Source organism: Pseudorasbora parva, chromosome 20 (assembly GCF_024679245.1).
Source record: "Pseudorasbora parva isolate DD20220531a chromosome 20, ASM2467924v1, whole genome shotgun sequence".
Classification (NCBI taxonomy): Eukaryota; Metazoa; Chordata; class Actinopteri; order Cypriniformes; family Gobionidae; genus Pseudorasbora; species Pseudorasbora parva.
In genome coordinates this window covers 2,634,782-2,657,317 of record NC_090191.1, presented here as the reverse complement: position 1 = coordinate 2,657,317, position 22,536 = coordinate 2,634,782, and the positions used below count along the sequence as shown (strand labels likewise).

The 22,536-nt window shown below is 39.3% G+C and overlaps 1 protein-coding gene and 1 pseudogene across 1 annotated transcript in view; both read right to left on the bottom strand.

The window, feature by feature from the left end:
- Nucleotides 1-4,072: 4,072 nt before the first annotated feature.
- The window catches only part of LOC137049965 (zinc finger protein 91-like), a 284,608-nt gene continuing 266,144 nt past the window's right edge, over nt 4,073-22,536 (bottom strand). Inside the window, exon 13 of the mRNA XM_067428716.1 lies at nt 4,073-7,294. The gene's annotated coding sequence lies outside the window, so the exon portion shown is untranslated. The remainder of the gene's footprint in view (nt 7,295-22,536) is intronic.
- Nucleotides 7,282-22,536, bottom strand: part of LOC137049968 (zinc finger protein 850-like) — a 58,534-nt pseudogene continuing 43,279 nt past the window's right edge.

Here is a 22,536-nt window from a genome sequence, read left to right as displayed (position 1 = left end):
AATTGGAGATTGATCTGGACTTATAATAACAAATATTGTGTTAATAATAAAGTTAATGAAATATATTTTAAAATTATTCATACAGTTTATCCAACAAACCAGTTCTTAAAAAGATATAAAACTGATCTATCTGAATGTTGTGTATTTTGTAAAATATACCCTGAAACTATTTTGCATCTTTTTTTTGATTGTATGTATGTTCAGTTCTTTTGGGTCGATGTAGAATATTTATTTAATATGTTAAGTGGAACCAAAATTAACATAAAGAAAAGAGATGCTATTTTTTATCATGACAAAAAAGGTATAGAAAAGAGTCATATTTTCTTTATTAAATCTTATAATATTACTTGGGAAGTTCTACATACACAAATGTAAATGGCCTGAAAGAATTCCCAATCTTCCATTTTAAGGCTGACATGAAGATTTATTTTGAAACTTTACAAGGACTCTCAAACCGCAAAGCAACCAGAACTATGGACATTTACAAACAATTTAACTCCTCATCTTTAACTTGAGTACACATGTATACCCTTCATTCTGTTCTTGTTTTTGCCATTATCTTATTTCCTTTATGTTTTTTTCTTATTATGATTTCACGATCTCATGGAAATGCTCAAAGAATTATTTCTGAAACATTTGTAAAAAAAATAAAAAAAATAAAAAATAAAAGCTGCGAGCAGCGATGACGGGCCCAAGCCGGTGGCACCACCACCCCGGGGGCTTCAGGCAAATTGTGCAAGACAGGCAATATGCATTTAAACAGGAGAGTATTTTAAAATCGCTCAAATATGCCACATTTACCGCAGCAGCTGGTGCCGCTATGACCACAAGCCACACCCATGATGTAATTTAAATATAGATGAATTCTAATGTAATATGATATAATAGGTAATTTTCAAATATGTGCAAAGTCCAGAAGGTCAGTATTTAATTCATGGTCTTTTTATTTTATTAACACAATTATTAAACTAATTATATAAAACTATATTGTTAATGCCCTACAAATGAAGTTGGATTCACCACATTAACTGCAGCAGTTGGTGCTGCTATGACTACGAACCACAACAGTCACATCTATGAGATCAATTAAATTTAATTAATCAATTTCATGTCAGATGATGTCACATCAATTTCAAATGAGCGCAAAATACCGTCCGAATGGTGATATTGTATTATCCTAACACTTCTCTTCATGTGTTTTTGACCTACCATAGCTATTTACAATTTTATGCAATTAAGCATGCTTTCATTTCAATATTTGTAGCATCCAATAAAAAATGTTAATTACAAAATTACCAATTGGAGCCAAATCACAGAAACTGCAGCAATGATTTTAATATTAGTGTCAGGTAAGAGTAAGATGTGCGTCTAAATTTTATGGAAGTTTATTATAAACTTTATTATAAAATTTACTTAGACTGACTGGGTAAACCCAGCCTGATCTGCCAGCGATTTTGACTTCGCCCTGCAACACAGTCTGAAAACCCGTACATTCATTTCTACTGCTTCTGTTACACTTTTGCGGGAACAAATCACAGACAAACGTATTCACCTGGCACGCTATAGCTTTAGTTTACTATCCAATTGCATACAGAGTCATTCAAATAATGCTCATTGATCAATCTTAAATTGAGCTTGGTCTGGTGATACCCAGACAACTTATAAACTAGAAAATCATGTGAAATTTACTTTTTAAATCAATTTGATTTTTATCAGTAAATAATTAATTTTAAGACCTTGTCTTTTCAAAAACAGCTAATGTAAAGCCCACGTATAGAAAACACGCACACAAACACACACACACACACACACACAATTTCAAGCATGCTAAGTCTCAAAAACACCCAAAAAGATAATTAAAATGACACTTTGCCATAGCAACAGTATATAAAATATCAGGAATCCATTCGTATGTCTATATCTGTCATGTTTTCACATTATACTGATAATGAAAGTAAGACAGTGATTCAAAATTTTTTCAAAAAGTGACATCCTGCTGCCAGTTGGTGGCGCTATAACTTTGACTGAATATTGGAATGTAGATGTCTTCAGGCCAGGACTCTTGTCAAACATGTGAAGTTTGAGGCAGATCGGACATTGTATGCTTGAGATACAACAAATTCCTGTGTCATGGCGAAACATCAACATTTGTGAGGCCGTCACGGACACACCCTTCAGGGAAAACTCAAGATCTTCCCAATTTAACACCACAAAGGCCTTTAGATTAGACTGTGCAAATACGATGTTGATATGATTAAATCTCTAGGAGGAGTTTGTTAAAGTACAACGTCTGGAAATGGCAAAAACTGCACCAATTTACCAAAGAAAGTTCAAAATATCTCAGTTCCTGTTGGTTTTTCAGATTTGGCACCCTGGGTCTTTTTTGTAGGTATTGGGCTGTTAAATGCGTCTACCGAATTTTCATACTCATACATGAAACATAGCGCGAATGCCGCTTAATTTAAATTTTGTAGGTGGCGCTATCGAACCATTTTGCCACACCGAATTCTGAAACCCAAATCAGATGTATGTTTTCACCACTTCTGATGCGTGTGCAAAGTTTCATGAGTTTTCATGCGTGTTTAGGCCCTCAAAAATGTAATTCATTTGGGAAAAGAAAAATGATGGTTTGAGCAATTACAATAAGGTCCTCACACCTTAAGCCCTAAATACCTGAGTTCCTGTTCGTCGGAGCTAATGACTGTAAATTAGAAAGTTGTTCGGCTCAAAGAGAACAATATATATACAGAGTTTGGTGACTGAAGATAAAACTAACCCCCCCCCCCCCACTTTTGACAAAAGATTGCATTACATTTGTCAAAAGATGGCGCTACTGAGCTCCTCCACCATGCCCGTTTTTAAGTCTTTGCCCATATCTACTGGACCGCATGTATGATGTGTGTGTTGAGTTTCATGTAATTTGAAGCATTTTAAGAGTCTCAAAAGCAGCGAAAAAGAATGTTATAGTTTGATGTGTTGCCGTGGCAACAGTATATACAATATCAGGAAGTGCTTACCAGCTTTATATCTGCTATGTTTTGACATAATACTGATGAAGTTTGAAGTAAATCGGGTAAAAATAAGATGGTGATTTCAAAGCATTTTGAAAGTGACACACTTCCTGCTGCCAGTTGGTGGCGCTATAACTTTGACTCACAAAAGTCATATCCATGTGATCGGCCTCTTACAACGAACACACAGCTGAAGTTTAATCAAAATGAATTAATGAATGCAGAAGTTATAACACACTTCCTGTTTCCCTTTTCTCGCCATAAATTTGTCTCCTCGCCACAGCCTAACCGTTTGAGATATCAAAAAGTTGCTCGCAATTTGGCATCCTCAGTGTGTTGACTTCACGCTGACCGAGTTTGGTGCTGATCGGGTGAATCGTCTAGGAGGAGTATCGCAAATTCCAGAGCATGCGTTTTCCGAACAACCCATAATAGCTCACTTCCTGTTGGGCTGACACATAACTTAGAGCACGAAAGTTGTTTGGCCCGATGAGCTCTATATGTGTACCAAGTTTCATATATGTACGGGAAAGTGTGTTTGATTTATAGACCACGTTTTCAGACCCCACTTTAGGGGGCGCTGTCGAGCCCCCCTGCCACGCCCGGGTCCCAGCCTTAGCCCGGCCCTGATGGCCGCGCATTCTGATGCGTGTGCAAAGTTTCAAGAGTTTTCGAGCATGGGAAGGGCCCCAAAAATGCCCAAATAGTCGCGTAAAAAAATAATAAATAATAATTAAAGCTGCGAGCAGCGATGACGGGCCCAAGCCGGTGGCACCACCACCCCGGTGGCTTCAGGCAAATTGTGCAAGACAGGCAATATGCATTTAAACAGGAGAGTATTTTAAAATCGCTCAAATATGCCACATTTACCGCAGCAGCTGGTGCCGCTATGACCACAAGCCACACCCATGATGTAATTTAAATATAGATGAATTCTAATGTAATATGATATAATAGGTAATTTTCAAATATGTGCAAAGTCCAGAAGGTCAGTATTTAATTCATGGTCTTTTTATTTTATTAACAATTATTAAACTAATTATATAAAACTATATTGTTAGTGCCCTACAAATGAAGTTGGATTCACCACATTAACTGCAGCAGTTGGTGCTGCTATGACAACGAACCACAACAGTCACATCTATGAGATCAATTAAATTTAATTAATCAATTTCATGTCAGATGATGTCACATCAATTTCAAATGAGCCCAGAATACCGTCCGAAAGGTGATATTGTATTATCCTAACACTTCTCTTCATGTGTTTTTGACCTACCATAGCTATTTACAATCTTATGCAATTAAGCATGCTTTCATTTCAATATTTGTAGCATCCAATAAAAAATGTTAATTACAAAATGACCAATTGGAGCCAAATCACAGAAACTGCAGCAATGATTTTAATATTAGTGTCAGGTAAGAGTAAGATGCGCGTCTAAATTTTATGGAAGTTTATTATAAACTTTATTATAAAATTTACTTAGACTGACTGGGTAAACCCAGCCTGACCTACCAGCGATTTGACTTCGCCCTGCAACACAGTCTGAAAACCCGTACATTCATTTCTACTGCTTCTGTTACACTTTTGCGGGAACAAATCACAGACAAACTTATTCACCTGGCACGCTATAGCTTTAGTTTACTATCCAATTGCATACAGAGTCATTCAAATAATGCTCATTGATCAATCTTAAATTGAGCTTGGTCTGGTGATACCCAGATATCTTATAAACTAGAAAATCATGTGAAATTTACTTTTTAAATCAATTTGATTTTTATCAGTAAATAATTAATTTTAAGACCTTGTCTTTTCAAAAACAGCTAATGACCTTCTGTAAAGCCCACGTATAGAAAACACGCACACAAACACACACACACACACACACACACACACACACACACACACACACACACACACACACACACACACACACACACACACACACACACACACACACACACACAATTTCAAGCATGCTAAGTCTCAAAAACACCCAAAAAGATAATTAAAATGACACTTTGCCATAGCAACAGTATATAAAATATCAGGAATCCATTCGTATGTCTATATCTGTCATGTTTTCACATTATACTGATAATGAAAGTAAGACAGTGATTCAAAATTTTTTCAAAAAGTGACACATCCTGCTGCCAGTTGGTGGCGCTATAACTTTGACTGAATATTGGAATGTAGATGTCTTCAGGCCAGGACTCTTGTCAAACATGTGAAGTTTGAGGCAGATCGGACATTGTATGCTTGAGATACAACAAATTCCTGTGTCATGGCGAAACATCAACATTTGTGAGGCCGTCACGGACACACCCTTCAGGGAAAACTCAAGATCTTCCCAATTTAACACCACAAAGGCCTTTAGATTAGACTGTGCAAATACGATGTTGATATGATTAAATCTCTAGGAGGAGTTTGTTAAAGTACAACGTCTGGAAATGGCAAAAACTGCACCAATTTACCAAAGAAAGTTCAAAATATCTCAGTTCCTGTTGGTTTTTCAGATTTGGCACCCTGGGTCTTTTTTGTAGGTATTGGGCTGTTGAATGCGTCTACCGAATTTTCATACTCATACATGAAACATAGCGCGAATGCCGCTTAATTTAAATTTTGTAGGTGGCGCTATCGAACCATTTTGCCACACCGAATTCTGAAACCCAAATCAGATGTATGTTTTCACCACTTCTGATGCGTGTGCAAAGTTTCATGAGTTTTCATGCGTGTTTAGGCCCTCAAAAATGTAATTCATTTGGGAAAAGAAAAATGATGGTTTGAGCAATTACAATAAGGTCCTCACACCTTAAGCCCTAAATACCTGAGTTCCTGTTCGTCGAAGCTAATGACTGTAAATTAGAAAGTTGTTTGGCTCAAAGAGAACAATATATATACAGAGTTTGGTGACTGAAGATAAAACTAACCCCCCCACTTTTGACAAAAGATTGCATTACATTTGTCAAAAGATGGCGCTACTGAGCTCCTCCACCATGCCCGTTTTTAAGTCTTTGGCCATATCTACTGGACAGCATGTATGATGTGTGTGTTGAGTTTCATGTAATTTAAAGCATTTTAAGAGTCTCAAAAGCAGCGAAAAAGAATGTTATAGTTTGATGTGTTGCCGTGGCAACAGTATATACAATATCAGGAAGTGCTTACCAGCTTTATATCTGCTATGTTTTGACATAATACTGATGAAGTTTGAAGTAAATCGGGTAAAAATAAGATGGTGATTTCAAAGCATTTTGAAAGTGACACACTTCCTGCTGCCAGTTGGTGGCGCTATAACTTTGACTCACAAAAGTCATATCCATGTGATCGGCCTCTTACAACGAACACACAGCTGAAGTTTAATCAAAATGAATTAATGAATGCAGAAGTTATAACACACTTCTTGTTTCCCTTTTCTCGCCATAAATTAGTCTCCTCGCCACAGCCTAACCGTTTGAGATATCAAAAAGTTGCTCGCAATTTAGCATTCTCAGTGTCTTGACTTCATGCTGACCGAGTTTGGTGCTGATTGTGTGAATCGTCCAGGAGGAGTATGTTAAATTCCAGAGCATGCGTTTTCCGAACAACCCATAATAGCTCATTTCCTGTTGGGCTGACGCATAACTTAGAGCACGAAAGTTGTTTGGCCCGATGAGATCTATATGTGTACCGAGTTTCATACATGTACGTGCAAGTGTGTTTAATTTATAGACCATGTTTTCAGACCCCACTTTAGGGGGCGCTGTCGAGCCCCCCTGCCACGCCCAGGTACCAGCTTTGGTCCGGCCCTGATGGCCGCAGATTCCGATGTGTGTGCAAAGTTTCAAGAGTTTTCGAGCATGATAAGGGCCCCGAAAGTGCCCGAATAGTCGAAAAAGCTAAATTGTCCTTAGAAGAAAGATAGGGCTCTGCGCCCTTTCAGGGCTTGGGCCCTGATAAAAAAAAAAAAACATCAGGTGGGCCTATGATTGGCCGATTGATAAGCCTAAATCTGATTGGCTAAAGAATATGACCGATCCGGGTGGGAGGAAATCACACGCGAATGACGATTTGCACATTCACATTCAATTTTGCACTTGTGAAATGTATTAATTTTGCACACGTGAATAGTTTTTTGAGCACGTGAATTTGGATTCATGCATGTCAAATTGGCTACACGTGTGCATCATGTGTTTTGCGTAAATTATGAATGAGTCTTTTCTGTCTCCATACATATTAACTCTTTTTTAGTTGCCAGCGATGTAAACCAGTGGGGGACTATATGTAACAATGTCTTTATTTCATTATCCTGCAACAAAATCACAGAACAGAACTTTACATTTATGCACAGGATGTACCTCACCCTACTACACCGGAGCAAAATATATCCTAATGTATCAAATAGATGTCGGAGATGCAAAACATATACAGGATCAATTACGCACAACTTCTGGGAATGTAGAAAACTTTAGTATTTTTGGAAAGAGGTACATGATCTGACAGCTAAAGTTTTGGAAACTCCTTTAGACATTACGCCTATATGATATCTTTTTGGTACGGAACCAGACAAGACACTTGATCCTATATTAAGTATTTGTGTATTTATTCTATAAATTATTCTGTCATCAATGTTGTTGTTTTGTTTTGTTTTATTTTTTTATTCCATTTTACTTTAATATGTTAAATATCAAAACCAATAAAAAGTTGCCAGCCACAGCCAGGGTTTATGATATTTTTCAGAAAAATATGATGGCCCATAGAATATTTTGTTGTATGAATATCTGAGTATGCAATATGAAAATTAAAAGGCCTCTACTTAAAAATTAATCATTAAAAAAAAGCAACATTTTGAACAAAAATCACATTTTTGTCAAAAGCCCTATTTCACATGGGACTAGTATTATCTGGGGACCTCTGGTAATTTATAATAATTGTAGAGAGTGTCTGTGATCTTAATGCCGTGCGAATCGGCCATGTCTGTAATTTGTAGAGTAAAAATTCCCCCGCAAATGACCTACTATATTTCACCGAGCACTGAGGTCCTGTGATAATAGTCCCGTGCGAATCGGCGCCTGTGATTTTGGCCAGGATTAAGTGGATCGTATATCATTTTTGCAAGGTTTTTGTTTCCTGTGCTCATTTCTATCTTTATCTTTCACAAAGAATGGAGGCTGCATTCATAATGCGCACCGTTTTGAATTCCTGCACAGATTATATACTTTCACTATAGAGTGAGTACCAATTTGGGAGCAAATTGCTTTAATGGTGTGTTAAATATTAATATCAATACAATTCTTAATGAAAAACACAACAGAACAGTACAATGACAAGCTCGCTTAAATGGGCGCTTTTACATTTAGCTTTGAAACTTAATCTTCCGCCGTATATTGTCAGCTTTTCACTCGTTATAAATGAGATCTGACTCCTGCCGCCGGTCTGTGCTCAGTTCAGTTTTAATTGCAGCGTCTGTTCTCTAACTGAACAAAATAATTTGTATTACTATAAAACTATCAAACCGATATCGATACATATGACCGTTTATGATTTCATACAGCTATATCTATAACGAAAAACATTTACAAGTCTTGGCATTATATCCGCGAGATAAGTCAGTAAATTCGAGTAAAATCACAGGCTTTGCTTTTCCCGTGCAAATGTGCCACGCAAAATTTAGATGTGGGAGAGTAATTTCTAAATCACAGAGTTCCCTAGAAAATACTAATCCCATGCGAATAGAGCTAAAGACTACATTCAGATCCGATTCAGAGCGATGATCAAACACAGATGGAGTAGATGGAGTCCATCAACACCCCTAATTCTTCACAGTCCCAGAGCTCGTCCTGGGTCCACATTTCATTCAGTAACATTATGGGCTGTTTTGATTTATATAATGTTTACTGTTGATGATCACGTTATTTTGCATATACATCTGCTTACATATGATCGCTTGTTTTACTCCATCTTCCTCATGTGTGTTTTGATCAGATGATGTACTTATTCAGAAGAAGGCTTCTCTCCAGTGTGAAATCTCATGTGGGATTTAAGATTCACTTTATAAGTGAAATTCTTCCCACACTCTTGGCAGGTGTAAGGCTTCTCTCCAGTATGAACTCTCATGTGTCCCTCAAAGTTTCCTTTGTGATTGAAACTCTTTCCACACTGTTGGCAGGTGTAAGGCTTCTCTCCAGTGTGAATCCTCATGTGGACTCTGAGACTCCATGTTTGAGTGAAACTCTTTCCACACTGTTGGCAGGTGTAAGGCCTCTCTCCAGTGTGAACTCTCATGTGGACATTAAGATGCCCTGTTTGAGTGAAACTCTTTCCACACTGTAGGCAGGTGTAAGGCTTCTCTCCAGTGTGAACTCTCATGTGTCCCTCAAGTCTTCCTTTTTCAGAGAAGCTCTTTCCACACTGTTGGCAGGTGTAAGGCTTCTCTCCACTGTGAAATTTCATGTGGACTTTAAGATTCCCTGTTTGAGTGAAACTCTTTCCACACTGTGGGCAGGTGAAATGCTTCTCTCCAGTGTGAATTCTCATGTGGACTTTAAGATTCCCTTTATAAGTGAAATTCTTCCCACACTCTTGGCAGGTGTAAGGCTTCTCTCCAGTGTGAATTCTCATGTGGTGATCAAAATGTATTTTATAATTGAAACTCTTTCCACACTGTTGGCAGGTGTAAGGCTTCACTCCAGTGTGAACACTCATGTGGACTCTGAGACTCACTTTTTGAGTGAAACTCTTTCCACACTGTTGGCAGGTGTAAGGCTTCACTCCAGTGTGAACACTCATGTGGACTCTGAGACTCACTTTTTGAGTGAAACTCTTTCCACACTCTTGGCAGGTGTAAGGCTTCCCTCCAGTGTGAATTTGCATGTGTCCCTCAAGGTTTCCTTTTCGAGTGAAACTCTTCCCACACTGTTGGCAGGTGAAAGGCTTCACTCCAGTGTGAACTCTCAAGTGGGCTTTAAGACTCACTTTATAATTGAAACTCTTCCCACACTGTGGGCAGGTGAAAGGCTTCTCTCCAGTGTGAAATCTCATGTGGACTTTAAGATGCCCTGTTCAGTGAAACTCTTTCCACACTGTAGGCAGGTGAAAGGCTTCTCTCCAGTGTGAACTCTCATGTGGACTTTAAGATGCCCTGTTTTAGTGAAACTCTTCCCACACTGTTGGCAGGTGAAAGGCTTCTCTCCAGTGTGAATTCTCATGTGGACTCTGAGACACCCTGTTTGAGTGAAACTCTTCCCACACTGTTGGCAGGTGTAAGGCTTCTCTCCAGTGTGAATTCTCATGTGGGCTTTAAGACTCCCTTTTTGAGTGAAACTCTTTCCACACTGCTGGCAGGTATAAGGCTTCTCTCCAGCGGGAATACTTGTGTGTGTTTTATGGTATTCTTCTTTAATAAAGCTCTTCCCACACTCTTGTCGGGTGAACGGCTTCTCTCCAGTGTGAACTCTCATGTGGACTTTAAGATGCCCTGTTTCAGTGAAACTCTTCCCACACTGTAGGCAGGTGTAAGGCTTCTCTCCAGTGTGAACTCTCATGTGGACTTTTAGATGCCCTGTATTAGTGAAACTCTTCCCACACTGTTGGCAGGTATAAGGCTTCTCTCCAGTGTGAACTCTCATGTGGACTCCGAGACTCCCTTTTTGAGTGAAACTCTTCCCACACTGTTGGCAGGTGTAAGGCTTCTCTCCAGTGTGAACTCTCATGTGGATTTTAAGATGCCCTATTTTAGTGAAACTCTTCCCACACTGCTGGCAGGTGTAAGGATTCCCTCCAGCGGGAATACTTGTGTGTGTTTTATGGTTTTCTTCTTTAATAAAGCTCTTTCCACACTCTTGGCGGTTGAACGGCTTCTCTCCAGTGTGAACTCTCATGTGGACTTTACGGTGTCGCTTTTTAATTAAACTCTTTCCTGCCGTTTGGGTGATTTTTTGTGAGGAAATCTTTTCAGTCTGTGAGCAGCTAAAATATTTTTCTCCAGTTATGAAATCATGATGTTGCCCATTCATATCTTTCTCTTCCATTTCATTTAGTTCTTGACTCTCCACTTTCAGAGCCATCAGATCTAAAAGAGACAAAAAGCCCAGTTTAATGGCACAAAACAACAGACTTGAAGATATTAAAACATTTAAAGGGGTGGTAAAACACAATTTCACTTTTCTAACTTTAGCTAGTGTGTAATGTTGCTGTTTGAGCATAAACAGCATCTGCAAAGTTACAACGTTCAAACTTTAAAGCAAAGGGAGATATTTGCTTTTAAAGAAATACATTTAATGGACTACAGCAAACGTCCGGTAGGGAACTACAGCCTTTCCTCCAGACTTGCATGAACATGTGACTGTGCACTCCTCAAACACAATCAGGCCTTCAAAAGAATGTGTTTTACCACCCCTTTAAAGCATCAAAACCAAAAACATGTTTGCTAGATCCTATACCAACTAATCTACAGAAAGAGGGGTTATATTTAATCACAGAATCTTTTCTCAATATAACCATTTCCGTTCTTTAGGATAATTTCCAAACTCATCATGTTTGGATTCTATATGGTTAGGACACTGCCACAGGTGTTACTGAAGTGGTTTGGATATTAATGATATGGTCCACAAAGGAATGTAAAGATGATGGCGCACTCGCAAAAGCACTTTTGTGCAAGGTGCTATTTATTTACAGTGTCAGAGAGGTTCGTCCACAGTGAAGAATATGAACAAGTGTCCAAAAAAATTGTCAATCCAAAATAAATAAAAAAATAAATAAAATAAGAAAAATACTCAAAAGAATATAGGTCTATATACAAGCCAATCAGGTATCCACAGTATACAAACTACTTGGTTTTGCTGAGGCATCACAGTAGCACACATCGACTTGGTAAAACAAGTCCTGTCTTTAGGTTTTGCCTGGGTTTATATAGGCCAAACTCCGCCCCTTTTTGGGCTATACCATTTCCAGGTACATATAACATTTAATACCTAAGCAAGTACCTCATCTACTTGCCATCTGTTATAAGTGATCAATAATAATCCATTCCCCATTTATAATTAAAATAAACACAATCCATTCACACATAACACACTTAACACATAATCCTGACAGATAAATACAGACACAAACACCTATTCACACTAGACAGTGGTTTCGCCAGCTTCTGGTGGAACCGCGCTAGCGCGACCCAGGCCGTAATCTCATAAGCGGCCGCCACTCACTCGTTCGGTTTGGCCAGCGCAGCTTCCCGCAGGAAGACTGACTACACTGCACACAGACAAATACCACAGAGACTAAACAATAAGAATGGGCAGTGTAAGTGTATGAAATGACCAGGAAATGGATATGGAGGAGAGAATGGAGAAATGGGTGTTTGTCAATGTGCTATCAGTAATGCTGTGTGCACCCGTCCCTCTGATAGTGGCAACGGCAGGGAGGAACGAGACAGGTAATGAATGAAATCAGTATGTATGTGCGCATGTGTGTACCAGGGCTGCTTCCCCAGCGGTGGCAACTAATGTGACTTTATCACATCCACCATGTCATTGCAACATTTCCCATCATCCTCCCTGGCCCTCACCTGCATGCAATTCATAATCACTCATACCTGCACCTTGTTTACATACCCAGCCCGCCACTACTTAAAGGGGGGGTGAAATGCTGTTTCATGCATACTGATCTTTTTACACTGTTAAAGACTTGGAATCCCATACTACACATGGACAAAGTTTCAAAAGTTAAGGTGGACGTTTGATGGGAGTATTTCTTTGTCAAAAATACTACTTCCGGTTAGTCATAAGTTTCGGCAAGTTTTTTGCGATCATGCGTCCCCTTTGACGTTAATGGGGGCGGAATTTCCTTGTATGGGCCTTACGGACAATTCTACCGGAAGAGCGTGAGAGAGAGAGAGAGAGAGGGAGAGAGCGAAAGCAACAGGCTACGCCCATCAAAGCGCTGGCTCGTAGGCTGCGCTGCACAGGTAATGTGCACAATTAACAATGACATCAAAAAGTGCGTTTTTGGTTGCCAGACCAAGACAGTCCTGCACAGATTCCCCCAAAACCCCGCGTTAAGGCAACAGTGGATGGAATTTGCTTTTCCGGATCAGCAACTGAGTTGCGCGAATGTTTATATCTGTTCGCTGCATTTCGGTGCCGACTGTTTCATAAACAAGGCCCAGCTTGACGCCGGATTTTCCAATCGCCTAATGCTGAAGGATGGAGCAGTCCCAACGTTAGAACCGCGGGCGGTGAGTTAGACTGCTTCAAATGTCTGTGTCTATGCTCATCAAGTAGCCCAAACATGATCACGTATAGTTACTATATATATTACTATATATAGAAATTGATCAATGGAGCATGCGATGTGTAGTGCGTGTACATTTGTTTAGCTGGCCACTATATGTGTAACTTTATGTTTGTGTATTGTAAAAGCACTCCAAACAACAATACACAAAGAGTGGGGAAATATGTTGAACTAAATAAGCGCGCTTCTTCATTCAAATGTGCTACTATTCCGTGTTGTCTACACAAACCACGCGTAAACACACACACACACACACGTGCACAACTGCACTTCCCACATGTACACCTTCAAAGACAAAAATACGACGATATAATTCGAGTATAAATATGTAAATAACACAAGCCGCTAAGCATATTATATAGTTAGTGTATAACTTGTACCACATAAAGACGTCCTGCTCTAGTCGTTTTTGCTGCTGCTCCTGTTCAACTGCAGCCTCTGGGTCTGATTCCGGATCATAGATGTATGGCTGTATCTGATTAAAAGCCATATTTTTAGTTTGAATAAAGTTTTTCCCGCTGTTAGGGATGACAGCTTTACGACGCACTCAACACGGCGGCGCACACGTCACTATTTAGCTCCGCTCACACGACACGCCCCCACCCGCTCGGCTTTTTTCGGAAAGACTCGGAACAGCGCATCTTTCTTATATAATTATTAAAAAAATAAAGACTTTTCGGAGATATGCAGGATGCAATGCTACTCTATAGGTACTCAAGATTGACATGACACTGACTGAAACTGAGTGTTTCACCCCCCCTTTAAGCACACACCTCACCTCAGTCAGGGGTCCGGTCTCATTTGTGTGAAGTGACACTTATCGTACTCTCCAGACGATGTTCTAAGTGACCAAACTGTGCAAACTAAGTTTACTTCCAGCGATCTCCCTTCTCCAGACATACTGAGTGTTCCAGATAGTTGCAACAAGGTTTGTGCTTCTTGACTGATCCCTCTCCGTTCATGCTCTCACATCATTGAAAGATTCTTAAGATTGGACTGCTTAGTCCCTTCCTCACTCCAACCGTTTGCAAGATTCTCATGACTTACCTGCATTCATCTGATTTACTTAAAGGTGAACTATGTAGTATTTTTGCAGTAAAATATCCAAAAACCACTAGGCCAGTGTTATATATTTTGTTCAGTTGAGTACCTACAATATCCCAGATGTTTCCAACTATTTGTAAATTGTGAGAAAATTGCTATTTTAACTAAGGACAGGGACGTTGCAGCATTGCATTTGAGGGAGTCGCCTGTCAATTGCATCATATCTGCGTTACCCTCGGTTTCGGCTTTTATTTGGCAGGAGCGCTTTACTCTTAGCAGTGTGAACAACTGAACGCACGGAGTAACGTCATAACATCGTTTTAAACACACTTAAATGTATCTAATATGATAAACAGAGCTCCATTACCTCAAAATCATAACCGGAAGAGCAGATCTGTGCAGGCGCCCGGCAAATGAGTCCCGTCCCGTCATAATAAAAGTCCCGGTATTCGCGAGGCGGGTATTTGTTTAACAATCGCTCCAGCAGCTGTGCTCAGGTCCACAACACTCGGTCCTGCTCTGCTTTAGACTACAGTAACGTTAATAACCGCAGGCATGAACGTGATTTCTGCCCGAGTCCTATTTTCCACCGGCTGTGATGAGAAGACCACATCTCCCAAGATGCTGCGCCCACACTTTGCGTCATCAAACTACGCATTTGTTTTGCATAGGCGCCCTCCAGTGGACGAAAGCTGCATAGTGCACCTTTAAGTGTTGTCAATAAATCACCCTTGCACTGCATTCTCTCTGTCTCCGAGTGTGCTTCTGTAACAGAAGACTGGACCCATAACAGACCACAGTGTGATGGACATGTTCCTTATCCCACAGAGCCAAGCCAATCTGCTTCTCTCCATCTCCCAGGACCACCGACCCATTAATGAATATATCAAAAAGTTCCTCGAACTTGCAGACCAGGTGCCGTGGAACGATGCGACCCTCAAGATAATTATTTCGTCCCTCCAATTTCAGCTTGGTCATTCATTGACCCGCCCTCGCCTTGTTTCTTAATTTCTCTGGCTCTGCAGCAAGACCGTGGCCTCCACTAGCACCTGCTCCAGCATCTGTTAGTCGGCCCCCTGAAGTCATTAGCCTGCCTCCTCCATGAGTCCTCTCTCCATCAGCTCCGCCCTGGTTCCTGTGTCGTCTGCCTACCCTTCACCTGAGCACCCTCTCTCCCGCCACATTTGGTCTATATATGGGGTGAGGACACGCCTTCCTTCCTGGTACTGTTACAGATCCACCATGTCACCACTACATTTCCCATCATCCTCCCTGGCCATCATCTGCATATACACACACACACACACACACACACACACACATGTACAGCTCTGGAAAAAATTAAGAGACCACTGCAGAGACAACCTATCAGTTTCTCTGGTTTTACCAAAAGCAACAACTGGTCAAAATAACAAAAAAGATGCAATATTTTCAGAAAATTTTTGAATAATAGAAAGAAAATAAGTTAAAATTCATTTTTAAACAACACAATACTAATGTTTTAACTTAGGACGAGTTCAGAAATCAATATTTGGTGGAATAACCCTGATTTTGAATCACAGCTTTCATGCATCTTGGCATGCTCTCCACCAGTCTTTCACATTGATGTTGGGTGACTTTATGCCACACCTGGTACAAAAATTCACGCAGCTCAGATTTAGTTTGATGGCTTGTGACCATCCAGCTTCCTCTTGATCACATTTCTGAGGTTTTCAATGGGGTTCAGGCCTGGAGATTGATCAGGGTCAAGGTCTTGATCTGGTGGTCCTCCATACGCACCTTGATTGACCTGTCTGTGTGGCATGGAGCATTGTCCTGCTGGAAAAACCAGTCCTCTGAGTTGGGGAACACTGTCAGAGCAGCAAGTTTTCTTCCAGGACAACTTTGTACGTGGTTTGATTCATGTGCCCTTCACAAAACAAATCTGCCCGAATCAAGCCTTGCTGAAGCATCCCCAGATCATCACCGATCCTCCACCAAATTTCAAAATAGGTACGAGACACTGTGGCGAGACACTGTGATGACCAGGTGTTGGACAAAGATGAAAATTTGACTTAACAGAGAAGTTAACCTTACTCCAGTCCTTTACAGTCCAATCCTTATGGTATCTTGCAAACCTCAGCCTAGCTCTTCTTTGCTTCTCATTGATGAAGGGCTTTTTTCTAGCCTCAGCCCTGGAGCCGGTTTCGAACCATCCTCGCAGTGCAATTCACCCCAGCTGCCTTTTGCCATTTTTTTGTAGGTCACTTGATGTCATCCTACGGTTGTTGAGTGATATTCGAATGAGTTGCCGGTCATGCCGGTCAGTGGAGAGTCGGTTTCGCCCTCTGCCGGTCTGTAGCTTTGTTGTCCCAAATGTCTGCTGCTTGACTTGACCTTGTTCTTATGAACCACCATCTTTGAAGTTAAGGATGGAATCAACTCGAAGCTCACTGTATCCCTCTGCCAATAAAGCCAGAATTGAACCCTTCTTTTCCTCACTCAAAACTTTCCTTTTCAACTTTTTTGGCATGGTCAATAGTTATTTTTTTTATTCCAATTACTTTTGACGTACTACAAACACTGTTTTGCCATCCAGCTGGTCCTACTGCAAGAGGATAGTGATGACCTCATAATTGTTTTTTTTAAAAATACTTTTCCTTATTAAATAAAGTTCAAGTGATCACCTAATCAGCACCTCATTCAGTAGAATGAGGTGTGCCTGTGTTGGAATTCAACAGACATTGGAATGGAATGGCTTCCATACTTGTAGAGATGCAGATTTAAGAAAATATTGCAGGGGTCTCTTAATTTTAAAATGAATTGGCCGTTTAAATGAATTTTCGTTAACACGTTCATTTTGACAGCTTGTCAGTCACGAAAAGTAGGGACACAAGTCGGTTCTGGGGCATTTTAAGTTATTTAACGATTCTGAAAGTGTAGTCTCCAAGCTTTCCAATGATGTGTAACACATGAAAATCTGATAATATTTAGAGAAGTTGTGGCCATTTGAATGTAGGCATTTAACAAAGATTAAACTGGACAAAACGGTCTCTAAAATTTTGCAGTTCTCACCTGTTTTCACCTGCTGGGAGTGACAATATGGCTCATTTACATCTCATTCAGATAAGCCATACCCCCTGTAAAGCTCCCTTTGTAAAGCTACATGGTTGCATAATGCATAGTAATGACAGACGCAACGAATACAACTGGACTACATATTAATAATAAAGGCTAGCAGATGCTAACATTACCATCTAAAAACCTTAATGGGGGTTTTAGCAAGTGATACGATGCTAAGGATTACAATTAAAATAATAACAATAGGTAGGTATAGGAAGGTCTAACTACAAGTAGATAATATAGAAGACAAACAGAATGTAGGACCGGACAGCCCGAATGACTTATTTCATTAGAGGCAATGAGATCTGCAAGAATACTTTTCTGTTTCTTGGGGAAACATGACATCAGAACTTTCTAAAGGCAAGTGGGGTGTTATCTATATGCATTTTGAGCTATCCGCGTGTATGTCTACGCCGTGTGATTCTGCGTGTTTATCTACGCCGTGTGATTCTGCCAACCTGATCTGAAAGAATTAATATTTATAGCCTAATTTTATATTTGAGCAACTAACTCCACTCCTATCCTAAACCTTTCCACTTTCAACAATATAAAACAAGTAACAGGCAAATAAATGTACAGTCACATGTATTTATTGCAAAAAAGGACCAACAAATAGTATAAAAGTATTAACTCATGTTACATTCCAAGTCTTCTGAAGTCAGACGATATCTCTATGTGAAGAACAGAGTTGATCTTAATGTTTTAGTCATTGAAATGATGATCGCGCCCCTTCGTGAACAGAACACACACGCACTCGTTAATATTTGTGATTCAAATGATACACGAAACGACAATGATGAGAATGATGCGATCGGTCACGAGACACACGAGAGCCAATGGCATTTTACAATCAAAGCTGACGTAATGACGCAATTGGTCACATATAGACATACGACAGCCAATGCTGTCAAAGCTGACGTGACGGTTCTTCCGGCGGCAATATTTGAAATTTATTATTAATCTTTGGCGGATGGACTCGACGTTACTGATCACTTTTGGGGATTTTCTTCACACAAATCAATCGTTTGGCCTCGGAACACTTGGAGTATTTGTACTTTCTGAATAAATTGTGCCTGCAGTATCTGCCTGTTATCCTGTTTTTTATAATACACAAATCAACGGTTTAGGGAAGCGTTTGAGTTACGCGTTCAAATTTGTGTCAAAGATTACATATCAGTACTTTAGTTAAAGCTGCAATCCGTAACTTTTTGCACTCTAGTGGTTAATAATCAGAACTGCATGCATCTTGAGGAAGAACATTGCAGCCAGAGCTACTTCTCTCTGTTTATGTCTATGGCGGATCACTGTGCTCCTCCGCAGCGGTACCTACCAGTCTGGCCTGAAATAGTCCCAATATAAACACTTATTATAAGTATACATTCAGGGTAAGACAAAAACACGGTTTGGAAAATTCATGCTGTACAATCGCATTATATAATTTTTGTAAATCTTGAACACAAAAAAAAAGTTACGGACAGCAGCTTTAAGTAGAATAAATAGTGGATACCTTTTACTTCGTTACATTTTGCAGCAATTATTATACTTTCTACTCCACTACATTTCTACAACGTTTCGTAACATTTTCTGATCAGTTTTAAGGCTCGATTAAGGCTTCTCCAGATAGTAAGACTAATGAACTGACGGTTGCGCAGTTGAGGCTCGCGCATAGCCTGACAAGCCAGACCCACATCAAGATGTTTGGTCTGGAAACTCACCATAGACAGCTCAATCCTAGGGGCGGGATAAACTGTTGTCTTTCAAACTCCCTCTGCACGCGATGGGATAGCGCTAAACCAACCAGAGCAACGACGGTGAAGGTGAAGCAGAGCTCGCTGACTGATTAAACATTCGCCGTATCCGGTCGGCTAACCTCCGAACACATCTTCCCTTCTTAAGAATGACTTCAGTGCCGCTCTTTGTTCTTTTCTCAGAGAAAAGCTTAACTCCAAGTCTTCCGGAGGCGCGGTCAAAGCTGATTCGAAAGACCGCCTCCGTTCGCCAGTTTCTGTGTTACTAGAAGCATGCAAACACAACTCGGCCGTCGTCATTATGGCCCCGCCCGCCGACTCTATAGCCTACACGATGTGATTGGGCCGTCCAGATTCTGAGGAATACAGCTCAGATAGGTATTGAGAGTTGCTAGACCACACTTGCGGGCAAATTAGATTTGCTGCCGCTAGGGTGCGTCTAGATTTCTAGGCTAGCTCGCGCAGCCTCTCGAGGAGAAATGGAAACAGATCAGCCCAGCGTACACAAAGAAACAAACTGCAGTAAAAATTGAATTGATCAAATGTAAGAATATAAAGGGAAAGCTGAAGCATAGCCTATATTTAATAAGATTAGGGAGGAATGTCCTTTATAAAAGGTAAAAATATCAAATATGAATCCCTCCTGCAGTGTGTGCAAACCAGGTGAAAAACTACAGGAAATGTTTGACCTCTGTAATTGCAAACAAAGGCTACTGTACCAAATATTAACATTGATTTCTCAGGTGGTCAAATGCTTATTTGCACCTGTTAACAATCTCCCAGCCTTGCTCACTCTTATCCCAAACGTGGAGGGGAACTTTTCCCCAGTTCAGTAAACACGTAGTAAAAGAAACAGTCTGATACCACAAATTCAAACAGTACATAACAACATTGTTCAGTTACGTATAATACGTAAAGCTTATATTACACAATTATTTATACATAATATGTTGATGATTTGGCAACATAGTGATGCACAGCCAGACTAATAAAGCTAATTTGAAATTAAAAAATTGACATTTGATCAAATGACTGAGTTCAGCTTTGAGAATGAAACCAACCTGTTTGCTCTTGAGTTTCTTCATGTTTGACTCTCAATGTTTCTTCAATCTTCACGTCTTCACTCTCCTCTTTAATAAACGCCATCTTTGTTTGGTCCTCAGTTTCTTCATGTTTGACTCTCAATGTTTCTTCAATCTTCACGTCTTCACTCTCCTCTTTAATAAACGCCATCTTTGAGATAAGAATAATCACAGAAATAAAAAACACATCCAAACTAAATCAGTAGTTCAGTCACTGGTAAGAGAGTCAGTCAGAGTGAGAGTTAATGGCCTTAAATGACCTGATTCGACAACAACAAACTCTATAAATACTACAAATTAATAAAAGAACACAATTTATATAGTAGGTTCATATTTAGACATGTTATGATAAATGTATTCATCTTTAGATTACATTTAATAGATTACACTTCTGTGAGAACATTAGCAGTTGCTTTACAGAAGTTTTCATTACTTGTGTTTGCTGTTCTTGTTACATTTACACATTTAACTTTATTACATTTAATTTGGCTAACTTTAGGCATATAAGACCATATTTAACAACAGAGGCAGTAAAACTATTTATGCACTCGATGATTTTTGCTCATGCTTTACTATCTGGTCACAAGCAAACACAACAACTTTAAAATCAATCGACTCTCTTTACAAACAGACACTACAAATATTTCTAATAATTATCATCATTACAATACAGTTCGAATACATAACCTATTGAGTTTTGATAGTACTAAACATTTTGTTTACATTATAAGAAAATTATGTCAGAACAACGAGAGCAATTACTAGAGGAGACTGTGTTGAACAGTTTAGATGGACAACATTTGGCCGATCAGTCTTTTCAGTTAAAGCCATTCATTACTGGAATACTCTACTAACTCAATTAACGGATAGTACAAATTACTCAACATTTAAATAGACACTAAAGGAATGGCTTAAAACCACCCAAACTCGTAATCACATGTAATTATATTTTTATTTATTATATATATATTTGTAATGTTTCTTCTATTATTATCATCTCTAGGAGTGCTACTGTGTCCGTGATTTGGCACTATATTACTTTGATACCAATTCTTTGTGTTTGATAAATGTTTATTATTTGTGGATGATAGTGAATTTAATGCATATATTGTATTTACATGTAATAATTTACTCTCCATGTTTATGATAAACTGATTCATGATATATAGAGAGAAATGAGACGCATCTTTTCTGTTACCCGTGTGAATGAAAAATAAAGTTCATTAATTTTAGAAAACGCATTATAATGTTAAGTTCAATAATCAAACATTCATTTAACTGTTCTTGTTGAAACTATAACATTGACCGAACAGTTTTTATTGATTTAAACACGTTAAAAGCTTAAAACACAAACCTTTCTTCAGCAGAATCACAACAGATGCAGGAGCGCGGCGCAGCCTTATGACGTCACATCTCCACTACAAAATAAAAGTCCTGATCACATGCTGAAGTCACAGATGTGTGTAGAGACATTCACATACAAACAATAAAACACAGTTTAATTCTTGAATACATATTTAAATGCGTGTTGGTCAGTGATGTGCTAAAAATAACTACCAAAGAAAGAGTTTGAACCACATCTAATATGTGAGATTCAGTCAATGCTAAACACAAATGTTTGTGTGCAGAAATCATTTATAAAAGGGGCAAAGAACTTTATTTTTAACATATTTAGTTTATTGAGTTTAATCAAAGCCAGTAAACGTTTGTCAATATATTTTGTCTTTATAATTTTATAATATAGTGCCACAGACTCAACAAACAAGTATTTTGTGATTTCTCCAAAGCTTTTGATAGCATCCAGTCTTCTGTATTTCACTCATTAAGAATGGCATTGGAGGAAAAGTTTTTGAGGTATTGAAATCTATGTATTCTAAACTTAAATCATGTGTGAAAGTGTAACCCACCCATGATGTTTTATTGCATTAGTGGTTGGACTGTCTCAGCGTTTGGGGATCGTGTCGGATGTGCACAGTGAGAGATCCGCGCTGGATTTCACTATGGAGAGATTGCGTCATCCCAGGACTTCGATTTAAGGAGGATTACGTTTTAAGGAAGCAAAGCTTCTTTCTCATCCATTCCTGCAATTACTGTAGGTGTGCACACATATCCACATAAACTGAACTGAGCCATTTATTTGTTTTTTGTTTTGTTTCTTTTGATTGTCATTGCTGAACAAATTAGCTGCTGTTCAATTGTGATTCAAAAGGGGAAAATTTATATTCTCGTGATTTGTGCTAACTGCATATTGTACCTGAAACAAAATCCCCATTCGCACGGGACTA